Source organism: Electrophorus electricus, chromosome 15 (genome assembly GCF_041902795.1).
Source record: "Electrophorus electricus isolate QZ-2024a chromosome 15, ASM4190279v1, whole genome shotgun sequence".
NCBI lineage: Eukaryota > Metazoa > Chordata > Actinopteri > Gymnotiformes > Gymnotidae > Electrophorus > Electrophorus electricus.
In genome coordinates, this window is record NC_137511.1 from 21,850,088 (window position 1) to 21,860,367 (window position 10,280).

General features: G+C 38.2%; 1 non-coding gene across 1 annotated transcript; it reads right to left on the minus strand.

The window, feature by feature from the left end:
* Nucleotides 1-3,189: 3,189 nt before the first annotated feature.
* On the minus strand, nucleotides 3,190-3,271 carry trnas-uga (transfer RNA serine (anticodon UGA)). Its single transcript has one exon. It is a non-coding gene; the product is annotated as a tRNA-Ser (tRNA).
* Nucleotides 3,272-10,280: the final 7,009 nt, after the last annotated feature.

Consider the following 10,280-nt stretch of genomic DNA (forward strand, 5'->3'; position numbering starts at 1 on the left):
CTCCAGCACATCAAGCTGGCAGAGAGGAGAAACTTCATGTCTGGTTTCACAGCACTTCACTGTGCTGCTAAACAAGGAAACAGTGAAATGATGCACAAGATCCTTCTTCTTTCACGGCAAAGTGGGCCAGGGGTTGACGTAAACACCAAGAGCTACGATGGCTACACCCCACTACACATTGCTGCTATTCACAGGCCCGAATCAGTCCTGAGTGTTCTGGTGCGTGGTTATGGTGCCAACTGCAACATACGTGACAACTGTGGCAAAAAGGCCTATCAATACCTACACAAGGACGCCTCACCCAAGGTGTGAGAGATGCTCGGAGACCCTCACGCTGGGGATTACAAGACATGAGCAGCACTTTTCTGATCCGCCCAAAAGGTTCAGCACTTTGAGTAAACTATTTCAGTCCAAGCACTGAAACACACTCAGATGCAGACCAAGATTCCACTCAGCCTTGCAGCAGCTTGACCAGCCTTGACCAAGATGAGGACAGCATAGACTATACATTCATTTCCAGAATGTTCCCCTACAATTAATGAACTTCCCCATTGAAATAGCATATTCTCAAACAGACATTTTCTCTAACTTGTCTTTCACTCTGATTTTGATTCTGTGACAAGAACCTTAAGATGTGAATTAACTAATTTGCACATGTGTATGTGTATTCAAGAGCATGAGTGTGTGTATATAGAGTAAGGAATAGACATTTAAGAGGATTTTTCCATCCCATTACTCCAAATTTCTACAGTAGAAATGACTGCAAATCACATCATGGGTAGAAGAGTACGTGAACTTCCAGAATCTACTGAAGTGATCTGATAACAATTTGATTTGTGTATTTTATAAAGCTTCAAGTAGTGATAAATATTGAACCAAGTAGACATTTAAGAGTATTTTACCATCCTACTACCTTTTCAGAAGTGCACAATTTTCTTTCATGCACAGTGGATCTGCAAGAATTATGCTGAAAATAAGATCTAACCCAGTTTGCAATTTTCCTATACTCATGATGTTGGTCACATAAAGAACTGAGCTCTGACCCACAAGAAAAAGTGAATGATGCCCAAATCTGGCCAATAATCTGAACAAATCTGTATCATAACACAGTCAAACTTCCAAAAGGAGTGAGCCAAGTGCAAATGAACCTTTCTGTGCCTCACACAGCAATGTAGTCTAGGTGACACACAGGTATATGCCGTATTTTGCATTTGTACAAGAATTTGAAAAGAAATACACCGACATTGTAAAAAGCACACTGACAATGTTAAAAGAGGAGAATGAAGACTGGGTCAACATCACCAGAATATGTTTAAAAACCTTTTTGTTGCAGTTAAACTGATCCAGAATATTTCAAAACCTGTGAAGGAGTAAATCTCAGTCAGTATCTTTAAATAAACATCTGCCAGTCGTCATTAATGTAGATTAGATTAGATTTTTCTACATAGATGAATAAATACAATAGCACAATGACTTGAAGGGTAGTACTTGGTAACTGTCCATCTTGAATTTGGATTGTATTTATTCATTTGTGACTTGTCTCGGGACTTGAGTGTAAAGTCTTGAGATGTACTTGTTACATTCACATTGTAACAGTGGCGACATTATCTCTAAGCAGACATGACAAAACATGCATACCATCAAGGCCAAGACTGAAGAGCATGGAAAGATTTTGTCAATTTCATAAACTACATCAAATGCTTTGCTGGTGTCAAATATTGTAACGACATTAAATATGGTGACTTGACAATTACGTGAAGGGTAGTGCTTGATAACTGTCCATCTTGACTTTGGATTGTACATTTTCTCTCTTGACTTGTCTCGGGACTATAGTGTCAATTCTTGAGATGTATTTGTTACATTTACATTTACATTTACGGCATTTAGCAGACACTCTTATCCAGTGCAACTTACAAAAGTGCTTTGTCATTTACTCATAGAATACACCCTAGCCATTACAGTAGGTTAGAGTTCAATATACCAATGATCTAGAATACTGTAGAAATAGAGGGATCACTGCTGTTGCCAAGAAGTACAAAATGCATAAGGTCTATCTTAAACAATGATAAGTACAATAAACAATAAGTACTAAAGTTTGTTAGACAACATCAGAATAATAAATAATACCCTAAAATAAGTGCTAATTTACTTAGTCAATATAGGAGCAGGGTCATTTGTCATTTAAATATTCCATGAATAGATGGGTCTTTAGTCTGTGGTTGAAGACTTCAAGGAACTCTGCTGTCAGGACAGCAAGTGGAAGTTCATTTCACCATCTGTGAGCCAGGACAGAAAAGAGTCTCAATGCTCGTCTTCCATGAGACTTGGAGCATGGAATTTCAAGCCGAGCCATACTTGAGGTTTGAAGCACTTGAGGTACGAATCAGGCTTTGACAAATTGACTCCCTGTATCAAAGGGCTGGCCCATTTTTGGCTTTGTAGGTGAGCATCAAGATTTTAAATCTGATGTGTGCAGCTACTGGAAGCAAACGAAGGGAGCGCAGCAGCAGGGTAATGTGTGAACTTTGGAAGAATGAAGACGAGTCATGCTGCTGCTACTACTGCTGTTACTTGCAAGTACATCATCTTGTTAGTGACTTTTGGTGGGTGGGCACTGGAGTAAACAGTGTAATAAATAAAGTGTTATAGTTAAAGAGAAAAGATGGTGCTGTCCCTGGAATGCTGGTACAAGAAAAGCATAGGCAAACACCACTGCAATTTGCATGTGAGAAATAGTCTTCCAGAATTTTCACTGAGCTAAGATGAATGTCCAATAGTTGAAGAGTTTTTACATGCCCTTGACATCACGGAGGTAAGAAGGATGTGCTTTCTCCACTACATGAAACAAGACACTGCTATGTGGCAGGTAGATCATTCAGGAAAGGGTCTGGGAGTGCAAGCTCTCCACACTGGTGGCATGATGTCTCTCCAGAAATCACTTCAAATAAGCAACTAAATTCTCTATTCTGCAAGAGAGCACATTGGAGCTTGACACTAACACATTAATCCCTGGGTCATCACAACTTATCGACAAAGCAGCTATTTCTGCTTCAATTCCTAGGACTCCTACAGTTTCACTGGCACAAAGTTGCAAACGGAATGGCAAGCATGTGCAAAAGGAGAACTACATGACACTGTGAATTTATTCTTCCAGCAAAGCCATCAGGAGAGAAACATCTGATTCCATCACGCTGCAAGCAGGAGTCGAACCTGCGCGGGGAACCCCCATTGGATTTCAAGTCCAACGCCTTAACCTCTCGGCCATCGCAGGTGTTATATGCTTTGGGCACTTTGGGGTTAAGTCTTAGGACTTCTTCAAGCTCAATTATGAGTGCCCATATATCATTGACTCAGGACTGCAAATGGCCTGAGATGCAAATTCAAAGACAGTAATCTCCCGAATGGTCTACTCATTATTTTAGCAAACTAATGTCAATTCCAGGTGAACAGGTGCCCAAAAGCTTATCAGAGTATTAGACTGATCCGCTACTTAAAACACTACCGTGGCCTCCAAGGTTTCCCACGTGAAGACGTGGGATGGCTCAAGGTGGCTAAGCATTTTTGCATGAACACTCTTTTTGTTTTTAAAAAATCACACCTAGCTGATGAAGGTGTCATGTAAAGCATTCACTGGAATGTACATGTGAGCAGAAATCTAAGTCAACAAAGTTGAAAATTGCACATTGGAAATAGAGTAGTGCAGGATATCGCTTGACCTAAGTTCAATGTTGACTAGACATTGCAGCTCAGTACATTAATTTGCAATAGAATAATCAGACATATTGCAAACAGAGTCAAAGCCAAATTTGATAAAAGTGCTGCATATGACATAACTCATAGTTTAGACCATTCTCGTGTTTATCACACAGGGATAGCCAAAATGCTTTGAATATTTTGCATTTTTACAAGAATTCAAAAAGAAATACAAATCATAAGCCAGCACACCGGCATTGTTAAAAGAGGAAAATGAAGACTGGGTCAACATCACCAGAATTTGTTTAAAAAACTTTCTGTTGTAGGCACATTGATCCAAAATACTTCAAAACCTGTGGGATGCGTACATCTCAGTCAGTTTCTTTTAACACACATGCATCTGTCCTTGTTAGTATAGTAAATAGTATCTCTGCCTCTCAGGCAGAAATTCTTGGGTTGATTCCCCGACAGGGAGTCTTCCTATTCTTAGTGCACTGCAGACAAACTGGTGACTTGGCACCATTTTTAGGAATGATAACATCGAATCCTACACCCACAGTTGCTCTTGATTTTTCTACATAGATGAATCAAGACACTAGCACATTGTGGATCAATAATTTGGTAAAGCACCTGGGAGAGAATTTGGTGCCCAGTGGCGACATTATCTCTAAGCAGACATGACAAAACATGCATACCATCAAGGCCAAGACTGAAGAGCATGAAAAGATTTTGTCAATTTCATAAACTACATCAAATGCTTTGCTGGTGTCAAATATTGTAACGACATTAAACATGGTGACTTGACAATTACGTGAAGGGTAGTGCTTGGTAACTGTCCATCTTGACTTTGGATTATACATTTTCACTCTTGACTTGTCTCGGGACTACAGTTTCAAGTCTTGAGATGTATTTGTGACATTTACAATTTACATTTAAGGCATTTAGCAGACACTTTTATCCAGTGTGACTTACAAAAGGGTTTTATCATTTACTCATAGAATACACCCTAGCCATTACAGTAGGTTAGAGTCCAATATCCCAATGATCTAGAATACTGTAGAAATAAAAGGATCACTGCTGTTACCTAGAAGTACAAAATGCATAAGGACTAAAGTTTGTTAGACAACATCAGTGTAATAAATAATACCCTACAATAAGTGTTAATTTAGTTATTCAATATAGGAGCAGGGTCATTTGTCGGATTCCATGAATAGATGGGTCTTTAGTCTGTGTTTGAAGACTGCAAGGAACTCTGCTGTCAGGACAGCAAGTGGAAGTTCATTTCACCATCTGTGAGTCTAAATGCTTGTCTTCCATGGGACTTAGAGCATGGAATTTCAAGCCGAGCCATTCTTGAGGTTCAAGGCCCTTGAGGTATGAATCGGGCTTTGACCACTGACTCAATATATCAAGGGCCTGGCCCATTTTTGGCTTTGTAGGGGAGCAACAAGATTTTAAATCTGATGTGTGCAGCTACTGGAAGCAAACGAAGGGAGCGCAGCAGCAGGGTAACACGTGTGAACTTTGGAAGATTGAAGACGAGTCATGCTGCTGCTACTACTGCTGTTACTTGCAAGTACATCATCTTGTTGGTGACTTGTGGTGGGTGGGCACTGGAGTGAACAGTGTAATAGCTAAAGTGTTATAGTTATAGTTAAAGAGAAAAGATGGTGCTGTCCCTGGAATGCTGGTACACGACATGGAAGAAAAGTTTTTACATGCCCTTGACATCACGCAGGTAAGAAGGATGTGCTTTCTCCACTACATGAAACAAGACACTGCTATGTGGCAGGTAGATCGTTCAGGAAAGGGTCTGGGAGTGCAAGCTTTCCCCACTGGAGAATTGGTGCTGTATACCAAGTTCAATTGTTATCTTGGAGAACAGGTGTAACATAAAGTTCATGCCTTGGTCAGATTGTATAACTTTGGGCAATCCAAAGGTAGTGCAGAATTTAATAACAGCTCTTCGATTTTAGGGATCGAAGGGGAATAGCCTTAGGGTACGTGGTGGCAGCACACATTATAGTCAATAGGTAGCAATGACAAGAACGGGTCTTTGGCAAAGGGCCCACACAATCAACCAACACCTTTTCAAAGGGATCACCAACTGCTGGAATGGGGCACAGAGGAACAGACGGAATGACCTGATTTGGTTTTCACTGCATGTAAGGCATGAACGGCAGTGTCCAACATCACTTCTAATCGATGGCCAAACGAAATGTTGTAGAATTTGTTGTTTTGTCTTTTTTCTGATACCTAGGTGTCCAGACAGGGGATGGTCATGTGCTAGTGATAATATGTGTATTTGGTATGATGCTGGAACAACTACCTGGGCTACAGAGTTCCACTCCTCATCAGAGTCAGATTGACTCCATATCCTGAGTACAACACCACCTCAAATGAAATACATGCGCCAATAACCTATCGGTTTGTTTTGTCACAATTCTTATTTTCTAGTACACATCCATAGGTCAAATATATTTATCAGTTACTAAAATTTAATCTGTGTATTGGAATACTTTTAAAATATACATCAGTAAGGTAATGTACATGAACCCATGTTTTCTGATTGTTTTTGGATAACAGAAAAATGGCTTGTCACGTCTATCTGTTACAGAAACAAATTTTTTAGACAATTCTAATAGCCATTATTGTGGAAAAACCTCGTCAGCCAGGATGATTTTGCATGTAGCTGTTTAATACAATCATATAGTGTAGTTGTTTGTTTGATTATAAAGGATGATCTCATAATAATCTTATCTACATATTCTTATACATTTACATAGTAGCATTCACTCATATACTCAAATTCCATATGCTACATAGAAAAAGTCCACCTCATCCATTTTAGTTTTTACCTGATCAATAATCCAAAAAAACATATAAATAACAGCACCCTCTAGCGATGAACCTCAATTATTTTAAGATAAATATAAAGTATAGCTAGGATAAGTCAGCGCTATCTTGCAGCTAGAACAAAATATTCTCAGATTAGTTTATGCGTCATGGAACGTGGCTGAATTAAAAATGAAACACAATTAAGTCAAATTAAATTGACCCACCTGCAACAAGTTCAGCAACCACATTTAATTTCACTGAATGGTCAGCTAGCCAGCCTATACAAAACAGGTTATTGTTAGAAATTCTGCATGTGTGATTCACTTAGCTTTACATCTCAGATTGCTTATAATGATATACTAATGTATCCACATTAGAAATAATTGGTGAAATCCACCACAAAAGATGAGACTCAACATAATAAATAATGAGACAAACCTTGGGATATGACGTGGATATGAACCTACCCAAAGCAGCTATGTCTCGCTCTGCTCTATATAAGGGGCTGGAGACTTTCTGACCAGCAGGTTGCGCTGAACCCATTTTGCAGGCATTTCACAACTTTATCATTTTCAACACTGTGACATTGTTTTAGGTAATCTGTGTTCTACATATTCAAAAGAAGCACACTAGGAAGTAAGAATAGCTTCTTCTTTGGTGAAAATCTCCTTGTTAAAGAACCTTTTTTTTTCTAGTGCATTGTTGTATGTTTAAATTTGGTTAACATTTGTTCAGGGTTGCATGATTTGTAATTTTTTTTACTGTTTGGAATGCCCAAGGTTTATAATATTACAAGTGGGACTATTCTCTACAAACCTATGCGATATCAGATCAAAGTTATTGGAATGTGTGATTTTGTGCTGTTTGTTATCTATGTCAATGTTTACAGTAGCGATTTTCTTTGTTCAATCCTTTTTTAGGTGGTATAACTGGAAGCATCTAACGACTGCGGTGACCCAAAGAGCTATTTAAAGGGCTGGTGCGCAGGCTCCATCAGTGATTTTTAATCATTGCTGCACATACATTGTCGGTTTTCTAAAAAGTTAATTTTGCCATGTCATTGCCAATGTGTTTTTCACAGGCTAAGAACGTCAGTGAGCTCTCTCTGACCAAGGTCTAGTTTATAGCCAGCGAGTTTGGTGGAGTTATGTTAAAGGGTTGGCATGCAGGCTTCCTGAGTGGTTTTTAAAAAGTGTGTTTTGCTGAATCATTGGCAACACATGGAATGCTCCATCTGGTCACAGCCAATATTATAGCCAGCAAGATTGTTGTTGCGATCTGAAAGTATTAGTGTGCAAGATTTAGGATTTTTTTTTTCACAGGCTATTTAAAATATGCTGTCAATGCAGTGGCTATGCTGTATCGTTCACATTAGATTAGACTTGCAACTAGACTTTGTAGGGTGGAAGAACTACGGGACCAGAACTGGGTTGTGCTTCCGTACCCATTACCGACACATTTTTTAGTACCATTTGTGTGAAGTAGTAAAGTCAGCTGTGGTGGAACAACAAATATACTGTGGTCAAATATACTGGTGGTCAAATATACTGAAAATGGGATGAAAATCCCAATTCAAATATATGTCATTTGGTGTGTCAAATATACATCAATGGGGATGAAAATCCCACTTCAAGTATGTTTCAGTGGTGTATCAAATATATTGCAATTGGGATGGAAATCCCACTTCAAGTATGTTTCAGTGGTGTGTCAAAATACCAATTCAAATATGTCATTTAGTGTATCAAATATACTGCAAATGGGATGAAAATCCCAATTCAGGTATATGTCATTGAGTGTGTCAAATATACTGCAAATGGCATGAAAATCCCAATGCAAGTATGTCATTTAGTGTGTCAAATATATTGCAAATGGGATGAAAATCCCACTTCAAGTATGTTTCAGTGGTGTGTCAAATATATTGCAAATGGAATGAAAATCTCACTTCAAGTATGTTTCAGTGGTGTGTCAAATATGAAAATCCCAATTCAAATTTATGTAATTTAGTTTGTCAAATATACTGCAAATATATCTCGGGCACTGACGTTTCCTTTTATTTTCCACACTATATGAACTTCAGCAACCACATTTAATTTCACTGAGGGGTCAGCAAACAAGCCCACAGCAAGTATGTCTCGCTCTGCCATGCACCTCCCAGTAAATGTTACAACTTCTTCCATAATAAAATATAATTAAAAGAAAGCTGTGGTCATAAAAATGAACAGCACCCTCTAGCGATGAACCTCAATTATTTCAAGATAACTAAAGCATAGGTAGGTTAAAGCACCGTTAGCTTGCAGCTAGAACAAAAAATTCTTAGTGAGGTAGAACAACAAAAGCCTGAGACCTTTAGTGACACTGTTTGAAGCACATGGCCACAACACTGACATCACTCCATGTGACATCACACCATGACACACACTGGCTTTCATCAATATATTGATTTCTATTGGCCATTGCAGTGCCATTGTCTTTGAGTGAAAGCAATTCTCACGGAGGTGTGAAGGGGAGGGGAACTTTAATATTACTTCACAAGCGTTTTCAGTGGCAAACATCATGATTGGCAGCTGTTTCAACAAATAGTGAACACTTAGACTACTGTCAACCAGCTTCCGCATTGTAAGCAGACAAAGTGTTGCGCATGCGTTTGACGCTGTTTGGCAAAACGCATTCAGCCGTAAGAATGATTTGATCGCCAAGTTTATGTGGACTTGTCTGGGTGCTTCTAGCATGGACTAGCTACAATGTTTGCATCGCAAATCACTGGGTGTTTCCATTCACTGCTGGAAAAAATCGTAATCCTTCTACAAAATGTAAGTATAAATGAGAAAGATTATTATTTCTTTACAGTATTACAGCATTTACAGTATTACAGTATTTTCCCATAATAACAATGATGCTATGAAGCTATAATTGTTGTGGAACTTACTAAAGTAACTTACTGTGATGTTTTAGCCAAAATAAACATGCAAACTCAGTGTATAGTGACTGATGACTTTGTGTGCATTTGGAGAGGTTTTTGGACACTGTGGAGATGTCTAGGACACCTAGTGGAAAATAGTGGAAAAGTGTTGAATTTATTTATTTACCCAAGTGAATCAGGAAATGTAGAGCATGACTGAAAATTAATCTCCAGCATCAAAAGACACATTATACACCCCAAGAATCAAAGGCGTTTTTTTGTTGTTTTGTTTTTTTACATTTTTGTTTTGTATTAGAAGAGCTCAAATGCAACCTAAATGATGGAAAAATAAGCTTGTATAATTTCAGATAACTAATGTTAAAGTGAACAAGTGCAAATCGTTCACAAATGAGCTTAGACCTGGATGTGCATAGACAGATTATTAATTAATTACAAAAAGTTGTATTTGTCTTTATTTTACTGTTTTATTTTTGTTTAAAGCTATTTTGATGACTGAATCATTTTTGAAGGAACTTTGCCTTTGTGATGGTTTTTGCTGAGTATATACACTTTTTTGCCAGGTGATCAAAATTAACTATAAAATATTTATATATAAATTTCAGTGGAATGGAAGAATATCATTATTTAAGATTAATAATTAATGGTGGAATGTTTTAGAAAATATTAAGAATTAGAAATCCTCTAGGTGACACACAAGTCACACTTTGCCCATTTACTGTGCATATAGCCAGTGGTTATTTTTAACATCCAGTGAAGAGGATGAACACTAGAATACAAATCTTAATGGTGAGGTCAAATCCCAGCTCAGCATTGTGTTGATCATGTGGGG